We start from the raw sequence: 10861 nt of genomic DNA, 5'->3' as shown, positions 1-10861 counted from the left end.
CTACGAGTCACCGATAGGATAGACAATGAGATCGGTTTACGAGAAACTGGTAGACGTCAGCTGCGATGTCTACGAGTCACCGATAAGATAGACAATGAGATCGGTTTACGAGAAACTGGTAGACGTCAGCTGCGATGTCTACGAGTCACCGATATGATAGACAATGAGATCGGTTTACGAGAAACTGGTAAGACGTCAGCTGCGATGTCTACGAGTCACCGATAGGATAGACGATGAGATCGGTTTACGAGAAACTGGTAAGACGGCAGCTGGTATGAGTCTACGAGTCACTGACAGGATGGGCAATGAGATCAGTCTTCGAGGAACTGGTAAGACGGCAGTTGGAATGAGTATACTCGTACGAGTCACTGATAGGATGGAGAATAAGATCAGTCTACGAGAAACTGGTAAGATAGCAACAGGCATGCGTCTACGAGCCACTAATAGGATGGAGAATGGAGTGCCAATGTGAAGGTGGTAGCAAAAGCTAATTGTTTACTCAACAGTAAAATAGATCGAAACAAAAATTATAATAATAATATTTATTGGCCTCTTGTAATTTTTTAAGTTCTTTCAATTGTTCTATTAATGCAAAAATCACTAAAATTTTCTAAGAGAACAGCGTTAGCTAAACATGTTAACACTAAGTCTGATAAAAAATGTGTTCCTTCAAGATAGTTATATGTGACATATATTAGATCTTCTAGTACAGCCATGTTGAAGAGCTCTCTATAAAAGATCAGAAGAGCAGAGAGATATCGGTGAGAAACTTTCAACGACCACGTAGAGTAAAATGCACCGATATTTGGAACAAAACCCACTCCACGGGCTATAATTCTATTTAAGTATTCTGGGTAGAGAATAAAGCGTTTTAGTAAAATTTAGTGAAAGGTTGCATCACTCTATTGGCATGAAAGCTTTACTATCGGAGATTGAATCACTTCACAGCTCTATACATTTAGAGGCCGTACAATGTTCCCACGTTTAATGTCCATCAACGTGCAAAGGGCTCACAATGGAAACAAAAGGTGTACTTTTAACACGTTTTAGGTGCTCTTGTTGTAGTATATTCAGTATCAAAGGATTGTAAAATATAATACTAAACTGAATTTCCAACTCTGTGAGATAAAAATTGGATTAATTAATTTAGTTAATAATACGTGGAAACTATGGAATAGAAATATAATGCCTGTTAGTTTTGATGATTACACACATTTTCATATCTCATACGCGGAATTTTGTATGGTCTGATTGAAAAACGAGCGTCACGTGTTTTAGAGATTAGTACAACTTTACAAACCGGTGCTTATTGATATTGTGCTGTTTTAGCTTTTCTTTTCTATTAATACGAAGAAAATAAGAGTGCATAGGCGTGCGCTAGAACTTGATCGTAGAGAATAAGATGGAGGGAAGTACAGTACTGATAAATAATATTGTAATGCTAATAAAACAACTTACAATATGTCCAACACAGGCCAGAGTCTAACACTGTCTACAGTACGACACCTGGATCTTCCAGAACTATGCAATGAAAGCTGAATAGACGTGTATAGTTGTCAGAAATGAAGATAACGATTGTTAAAGTAAGTTCAATGTTATTAAGCTATTTTTCGATATTGTGGGCATTTAGAGGTTTGCCTTGAAGTGTTTTAAAGTTTATAATGCAAATTATATTTTATAAGTTTACCACTAATGCTGTGGAAAGTAATTGAGAGTACCCGTCAATAGAAAGCGCACTTGATAGCATTTGAAATTACTCGGCCGTCCTTCAATATCGCGGGGTTTGTATCTACCCCCATAAGCCTACAAGCTTTTTCCAAAAGGCGTTACCACTCAATGCAATCACCCAGTTCGTAATATAAGCTATTTAAATCGTTGGTATTAGAGGGTTGGGAAGTACTTAGCTTAAAGTTATTAAAAAATGGTTTTAGTAATAAACCTGTTTGATAGAAGTGACCAGGTGTCATTATGCTATAAGGCTGATAAGAATAGTAATATTCTACATTTTAAAATTCGTACTCAATATTGAAATTAAGAAATGTACGTAGACTAATACTATTTAATTTGATTTTATACCTCTATGAGTATATTAGGATAACATACTTTGAAGTTAGGAACTTATAACTCAGAGTGTGGACACTTGGAATTCTAGAATCTTAATACAATAAGATATATCTTATGCAGGGTCAAATTTCCTGTCAAAGATTGGACGAAATGTTCAAATAATTTTATCTTTATGTTATGTAGCAAATTTTAGTAAACATAGATAAAACGTATAAAGGAGATTTAAAAAATTATACAGCATGTGAAAGACATCCAATATAAATAGGAAAGAAATAACACAACCATTTTCAATTAAAAAGATATCCTCCATACACGGTATAAGTTTAAGGATGAGCCCGTCTAAACGGGATGATAAGGATTCAAATCCAGGAATTTTACGATGTTAGTGTGATGAAGAAAACCATACACTACCACGTCACTGGACAGTTTTAAATGTTTTAAGTTTTACTCTCTTCTTCTGATAAATATATCTTTAAAATTTCAGTGATTATAAATCACCTAGCTGTCACGATAAGTACCTTTAATTTATGAGATTAGTGTACAACACTGTAATATACTCAAATTTCCAATTTTCGTGTCCTTCCAGAAAATGCAAAAGCTTACCTTAAAAAACCTGAAATTTCCAAATAAATAAAAGTATTTGTATAAATATGTTCAGTAGAAAAATCGAGTCCTGTTTTAAACACAATAAATAAATCATATTGAATGTGGTGAAAATTGCATACTTAATACATACAATTATTCGAATTATAAATAAAGAACGGTACCAGGATGTTAATATTTCAATTGTAACTGTGTGGGAACTGAGTTGGATGTCGATAACACGTATTATGAATCACATAGAAAATGGTAAATGCAAGAATATACTGATAACACCTGAATCGGATTTTTAACAGGAAAATGTAGAATAGGTGAATTGATTATCTATATCGTAGGATGTGTCATTAATGAACGTTGGAAATACGAATGTTGTACTGTTGTATTGAAACCTGCTGTATTAATAATCTTCTGTATTGACAAGTTGATACATTAAGAGGCAAGCTTTTTTATTGACAAATTGCTGTATTGAGAGCATGTTGTATTGGCAGCCAGCTGTATTAACAGGTTACTGAAATCAGGTTACAGCTCAGATATTCCTTTCGTGGCGGAGAGTGGCAGTAAAATGTATTATGTGATCGTATACTTTAGCGCGGGTTATTATCTCAGTAATATAAACGTAGGTACTATAAAGGGACGTAAGTAGGACTTTTTCTTACTGGTGCGTGGGAGAATGCTATAGTATTAGCAAATAGGGTGTGCAGCTGGGCCAATCTAGTTTCATTCCCACACATACTCACACCCACAATGGAACAATCCCATTGACAATATGTACGATTTTTCTGAGGGCGTTCAGATTACAAAAAAGGTACTTCGCTTGGTCACCAAGATGAACTCCAGAGAGTCGTCAGGACAGCATTTAAAAATTTGCGCAGACTCTACATTTTGGAAAGAACTGTACGTCTAAATCTGCCTGCATGATACGGGCCGGGAATATATGGGTATCAGACAAGAAGGAGAGATAACTACCGTACTTGAAAACACAGAATGGTAGTGCATGAGCACTTGCCTTCGCAGGCTGGTGTTCAATTCGTCAACAGATTGCCCGATTTTATAAAAAACGCCCCTACACCCAAGGTGTCTAAAACTGGTCGGAAACGCTTTCTAGCGTTGAACGCATTTTACACCGTTGACGAGTTACTGGCACTTACCAGGGGGACCACCTAATTCGACGACTGACTCCGGCGCTGGTATGCAGTTGGATATGGACAAAAGGGACTTAAGGGTGTGTATATTTTGTAAGTTTGAATGTGGTAGGATTGTGGTGTGAATGTTCCATATCTCAGAATAAAAAAATTACGTTTACCATGCATTGTTAATTGTAACAAGCAAATAAACGGTTTTATATCCCGGGATGGAAAGCGGCTGGTGGTTGGCTACCCACAATTCTCTGCGCTTGCGAGTTTGGGGATTTGTGCAAGTGAGGCGACTACTTAGTCATTCAGCCTCAATCCCTACTTGGCAATACTATAGTGCTGATGTCTCTTAGTGGCCGAGATATTACAGCTAAGCTAACTTAACTGACTTTTGAGTCTGGGACGACGAAATTGTGCGTCAAATAACCATGCGATATGAAAAAAAAGATTCCTGGTTTCGGCTATTCATAAATTAATGCAAGTGTAGGCCAATTCAAAAACATAGAAACCACTAACAAACATAAACACAAGTACCACTTCTATAACAGTAACTATTTGGCTATCACTTTACAGCTTATATCAAACTTAGGACACGATATCCTCCAGTGTCGAGCAATCGTAACTACTCTAAAGCCAATCAACAAGATATAAAGCCATAGCCTACACGTGACGTACAGTTCAAGCGTTGGACGCCTTCTCCATGACATTGGTGGCAACGTGGAATAACTTGAATGGTGATCTCGGCATTTGGATAGCTATATACCACGTTACCCTTACAGTGCGCAATCTTATTATAATGGTGAACTAATAGTGTAACCCTAGGGTTCCAGGGGAATCACACCCACCCATGTTGAGGTGTTCGGAGCACAAAACTGGACTGTTTAGCTGACACAATAATTCCGATTTCAAAACCCCTTAGCCGCTAATAAATAAATATTATTATTATCAATTTGCGAGGTCCACGGAATAAGAATATTATTATACAAAACACGTATATATAGGAATTAAACAAGCTAAATAATTTACGGATACAAAATCAAGACTTATTTTAATGTTATAACAATAAAACGCTACTAGATGTTTTATCAGAGAATTTAGCAGAGAATATTTATTTATGTAAAAAACAGGCAAAACTCAGTTTCTAAATGAAAATATTTATTAATTATGACTGACTGTACACAGCTTGATTGTGGTTAATGATCTACCACACGTAAGAGGCTGCGTAAGGGGCTGCGTATGGGGCGGCGTATGGGGCGGCAATGTATGGGGCGGTGTAGGGAGCAGCGGCGAAGTAGGGGGCGGCAGACGCCACGTAGGGAGCAGCAGCATACGGGGCTGCCCGCGACTACGGGAGCTACGCCATTGTAGTTACGGGCTATCACCTGGGAGCTAGAGGCTGTCACTACCCCAGGGGCGTAGGCTACAGGGCTGGCGAGGAGGGCGGAAGGGGCGGCAGTGGCGCTGGCCACGACAAGAATGGCAAGAAAGATCTGAAACAAACATTTTCAAGTTACAAAAGAAGTTTGTTAACAATACTAGAATATTTTTTATACATTTTCCTTGACAAGAAGGAATAAAATCTAACCTGTAATGTGAACATTGAGCAAGATTTACAACTAACAGTTCTTAATGTACTATAAAAAATACATCCACGAGAGTTATAACATTAGTAGATTACAGAACATTTTGACATGTTCTTCACGTCCAGGCATACTTGAGAGTTTCACATGAGAACCAGAAAGAACGCTAGTATTTTACTGAAAATATAAACTTCAGATTATTAATCCCAATTTAAGGTAGTCATTGTCACAACGGGTTTTGATGTAATGTAATGATGTTATTATTATTTAATTTTTCAATAATTTAATATTATTACAATTTATAATTACTTGAAATTATTAGTGTTAGTTTGTACCCAGCCCATCCTTCAACACAGATGATCTTTATGCTTCAAAATAATCAACATTCATCTCATTAAACGCTAAATCTCGTTAAAGGATTCATAATGACCTCCCATTCTATCCGGACATTTTTCATTAGCTCATTCATATGGAAGGAAAATCATATAGCTATTAATAATATATCCCATGTGAATATATCCAGTATAAAAAATAAAGATGGATATGTTGTGCCGTATCGTGATCTTTGTCGAGTTTCACAAAAGCGATGCAATACAAGATTTGTATGCCTGAAATCGCATTTACCTTCAGTAACCGGCTTTAAACGTGGACTACTATTCTAGGTAAATACATATAGGATAGTAACTAAAGTTGAAATAATAGAAACTTATCCGGTGCATGGCAACGTCGTAGATAAACAAAATAATCCAGTATAGTGGAATTGAGCGTTGGTAAAAAACGGTAATAAGGTAATGGAAGTGTCCATTTCATTCAATACCGCTTGAGGAAAAGCCGATAAAAACGTTTCAAAGCTGCAGCCAACCAAATGCTACTTAATTAACTCAGTAATCACTACTAGCTCAATTTTAATTAATGATCACTTAACACTCCTTGTAAATCTAGAAGTTATTTGATAAGAAGCTTAAGATGATAAAATGTAGATGAACCGATGGAAAGAATGTATTCGACATATTACGTAAATATTGATTCTTCGAACTATTTGAAGTTCAGTGTTCAGAAATATTTAAATTTATCTCACAGCACATCTCTTGACCTAATTAAATATATTATTGTTAAATCTTTGTTTCAGCTTAGCGGTATTACGTCCTCAAAATTAGTTAAACAAGAATACAATGGAACTTTAATTATGTATTTTACGTTCAATTTCCAAAAAGATTTTGTTCTCTAGCATCAAAGAACTAAAACCAAAGCTTGAAAGTCTATTAAAATGTATGTATTTTATAAATGTTTAGTTCGATAATTTTTAAACGTGCGAATAATTTGTGAAAAAACTTTCAATAGTTATATTACTTTACTCCTATTTAAATTAACGATACATATAGGTTTAAGATATAATAAATAAGCATAATTTAGTACTGTTTAAAAGAAATCATAGGTTATCTAATCTTTTGGAAATAATTTATTTCAAAATCAAGAACAAATGCTATAAATATTAAATTAATTAATTAAGTTTTAATTAATGATGCAACTATTCTTATTGTAACCACAAATTAAACAAGTAACAGTATAAGACAAATACTATCTCACGCAGAGCTAGCATGATAATTTTATTTATGCATTGATTTTAGCCCAAATGTGTAGGAAAATTTCAGATAGAATAAATTTATTGTATAATTTGAATACATTTAGTTCCAAGGGTGATAAGAGCTCCGACAAAACGGATGTTTAATCTTGACTGAGATAGATATCTTATGAATATACCACCCATACATATTTAAGAACCATTTTCATAAGTCCTAAGAACGTTTAAACTTTTTGGTTATTTTCCAAATTTAAAATGGTTATTGGTTATATCGAGGAGGTGGGTTCTCATAAATGACACAATTTCCAACGTAACTGGTACATTCCAACATTCTTATGTATGCGTAAATTAAAAATATATCAAGTACATTGTATAAGTCTGAAGTTAAAATATTATATAATATATATATATTTTATATATATATATATATATATATATATATATATATATATATATATATATTATATATTAACAATTCCGAATAGTTAACATCATTTAAGATTAAATAAAATGTCTTTCAACAAAATAAAACATTTCAAAACGTACAGTAAGGTATGGAAATCTTACGGATGGACAGCCTAAAGCATAAAATCAGGAATACTTTCATATTTGAACAAATTGTTGTTGAGATACTTTAAAGAAAAGAGCAAAGATTGTGTAGCCAAAGAATCTAAATAGTACTTATACAATTTACTTTAATTTTTCTTGGATAAATATATTAAAAAAACATAGAGGCTTGAGTTCCACTAATTAATATTATATTTGTATAGTCATTCAGGTCAGTTAGACCCAAATATACAGAATACTTATAGATATAAACTATATATTCTAGAACTACCATGATGCATTCTAGAGCATTATAGCAGTATTCATTGACAAAACTTTACTGATCATAGCTATGAATGAATTCATTTTATGAAAGTTTGTATACTGTTAGGTATCCAGTTTGAGTAACTATCGAATGTTACTCTGAACATTTATATCAATTAATTAACAATAGATTACTTGAACCATATCAAATAGCCCCCTAAAAGGAGGAAATCCTTGAATCCTCGTTTGACACCTAGAAGTATCGGTCCACCCGAACTAATGTTCAAACACGTTAAAGTTGTAATACACTCACTACACGACTGTATCACAGAATTAATAGGTTTTATTTTTTTTCTAGTTGCATTAGTGACTTACCACTTTGGAGTCCATGATGCTGAATGTTGACTGATTAGTGACGGAGGGTTTTATACTATGGGTCGAGTGGCGTATGTGGCGCGTGCCAGGAATAAGAGATTCCTTGCCAAACCAGGGGCATTACTCAATGTGGAGGTACCTGTGAAATTTACCAAGGGCATTTGTAAGAGCTGTATTAAAAGTTCTTGTAATATTTTTACCTTAGAAATAAATAAAATTATTTTGCAACGTATTCTAAGTAAAGTTATATTTTCAAATTTAGTACAGACTAAGTTAGATTTGATTTTAAAGCTATAATTTGCAATTGCTTCTAGGTAATCTATATGTTAAAGATGTACTCCATATCATTCTAGACTACAGTTTAAAAACAAATTTCTTATATAGTATAGAATAATCTTCTGGAGTAGTATAGTGTACTGGAATTTTGTATGGAGGCCAATTATAAAAATTATTAGAAAAAATTTCAAAAATGATAAAGTGCTTTACCAAGGCTTTATAAACGTTGTTACTTTAACTAGATGTTGATTGTTTTAGCAGCGTATTATTAAAACAGGCAGTATTACATTACTGTGCAAGGGGTTAAGACAGTAATTAGAATTAAATATAAGATATTAATACTTTTAACTTTAAAAAGTTTCATATTTTATGGACGAAACGAGGAGTATGTGACACCACCAGGAGCATAACAGGCTCCGCTGAATTCGTATGGAACATTTCAAAACATTTTAATGTTAACATTTTAACTCCAAGCACACAGTATATAAATATGCCACCCTATTGAATGATAAGCTTCAATGACGCTTAGCGAAATCATATGGATAGACATGCACCTATATCGAATTAATATAAAATTATCTATTTAGAAATGAAATTTAATTCAAAAATTAATGACTACAGATGAAATCGTTTTCAAGGTATCCTGTGATTAGTTAAGCTACGTAAAGTATCAACAAATTCTGTTCTTGAAATTACCATCAGTAAGCACGACGGTGCCAAAGTTTAAAGTCCATTGCTCAATTATTCTTAAAAAATCCAGCGTAAAACAGACACAGACAGATAGACAGGGAGACAAAAGACGGATATGCTGGACCTACTAGTGATAGCTAAGCTAAATATACAAAATATCAAGTCTATACTTTGGAAAGTTTATCTACACATTTTTAAGCAACTAAGTGAGGTGTTGAGCGTGGATAAACGCAGGACTAACCTTATGTGCAGTCAATGTTGCAATACTGTATCCTGGGGTAGGGCGGAGCTTCCTCCACTGTTCTAGAACCACTAGTTATTATTTCGAGAACAATAATAAAAATTTTTTTAAAGAAAAATAAGAGATATCCCTCACTTTTATTATTCTATGAATTTCCGATTTTAAGTACTAGACAGATAAAATATATTAAAGCATAGCTTATTTATATTAAAATCAATAAACATGAAATATTAAATTAAATTAGCCATAATTACCCTACTAGTAATAGAACTAAATACGGTTTCAGAACAGTAAATACTAAAACACGGATCGGAATTAACAAATTCACTTTATCTGGCCCAATTTTTGTTTATAAATTTAGCTAATCAACTTAGAGATATGGAGAGTGCCAGTGTTGACGTTTACAAGCGGAAGGTAAATTAATGGCTGGTTGCTTTGCATTGACTGGGCGGCTCCGTACACTTTAATTAAATGTATAACCTATTCAATATAATTACAAAACTTCATGGAACAACCAGATTGGTTGGAACTGTTGACTCCCAATTATAAGCTAATAACTTAAAATACCTATGTTTGTCGTTCTGTCATAAATAATAAAATAAATTATTTGGTTAAAATATATTAAGGCAGTCATAATTTAACTGTAAATTGAATATCGAAATAGATTTTTACTACATATGTACTGTTAAATTATTCTTTAAACTAAGCTTATTCATATAGTTATTATCTCATGTTAATACGTTTTGTGAATAAAATAGCTTTGACTTTGAGTCTGTATACTCAGTTAATTATCAAGATATCACCCTGAGTTATAGGCTTTGCTAACGCTCAGCAACTTCTTCTTGAACAGAATTCTCAACCATCATCGATTTCTATCTTGTATAAAATAAACTGATAAAATGGAGTACAAAGGACCCACAATAGAACATAATGAAAGTCTTTCCGTCAGTCCAACAAATATCACAATACGTTAAAATCTTATACTACGGTATACTACTGTATTATAGACATGCCTGTTTCAAAGTTTGTTTATTCTCAGATTTTCAGTTACAATAATGGCTACCTGCAACATGAATGTAAAGATTTTTACTTTCGTTCAGCTAAATTCCATGGAGTGATAAGCATCACAATCAAACTCGATTTTCCTTATACAGAAATGACCCTTAATTCGAAATGAGAAGACTAGTTAATTTGTCGAGATGTCGTGTCGACGGACAGAAGAAGACACAAATGACATTTTCCAGTCTCTTGTGTGATAGGCTTACCTAATACTCAGCACATTGTATCCTATTGTAATAGTAATCAATAAAAATTGTGAAACTACATATTTGTCTCGGACTTAAAACGTAGATCTCTCCTTGTTAGGCGAGCGTATTTACTATTACACACACACACACACACACACACACACACACACACACACACACACACACACACACACACACACACACACACACACACACACACACACACACACACACACACACACACACACACACACACACACACA

General features: G+C 33.9%; 1 pseudogene; it reads right to left on the bottom strand.

Annotated features, from left to right (window-relative positions):
* Positions 1-4998: 4998 nt before the first annotated feature.
* Positions 4999-8159, bottom strand: LOC124355683 (annotated as a pseudogene).
* Between the last annotated feature and the right edge of the window lie 2702 nt (positions 8160-10861).

Source organism: Homalodisca vitripennis, chromosome 2 (assembly GCF_021130785.1).
Source record: "Homalodisca vitripennis isolate AUS2020 chromosome 2, UT_GWSS_2.1, whole genome shotgun sequence".
In the NCBI taxonomy this organism is placed as follows: domain Eukaryota; kingdom Metazoa; phylum Arthropoda; class Insecta; order Hemiptera; family Cicadellidae; genus Homalodisca; species Homalodisca vitripennis.
The sequence above is the reverse complement of the archived record's forward strand: the minus strand, read 5'-3'. Positions and strand labels throughout refer to the sequence as shown.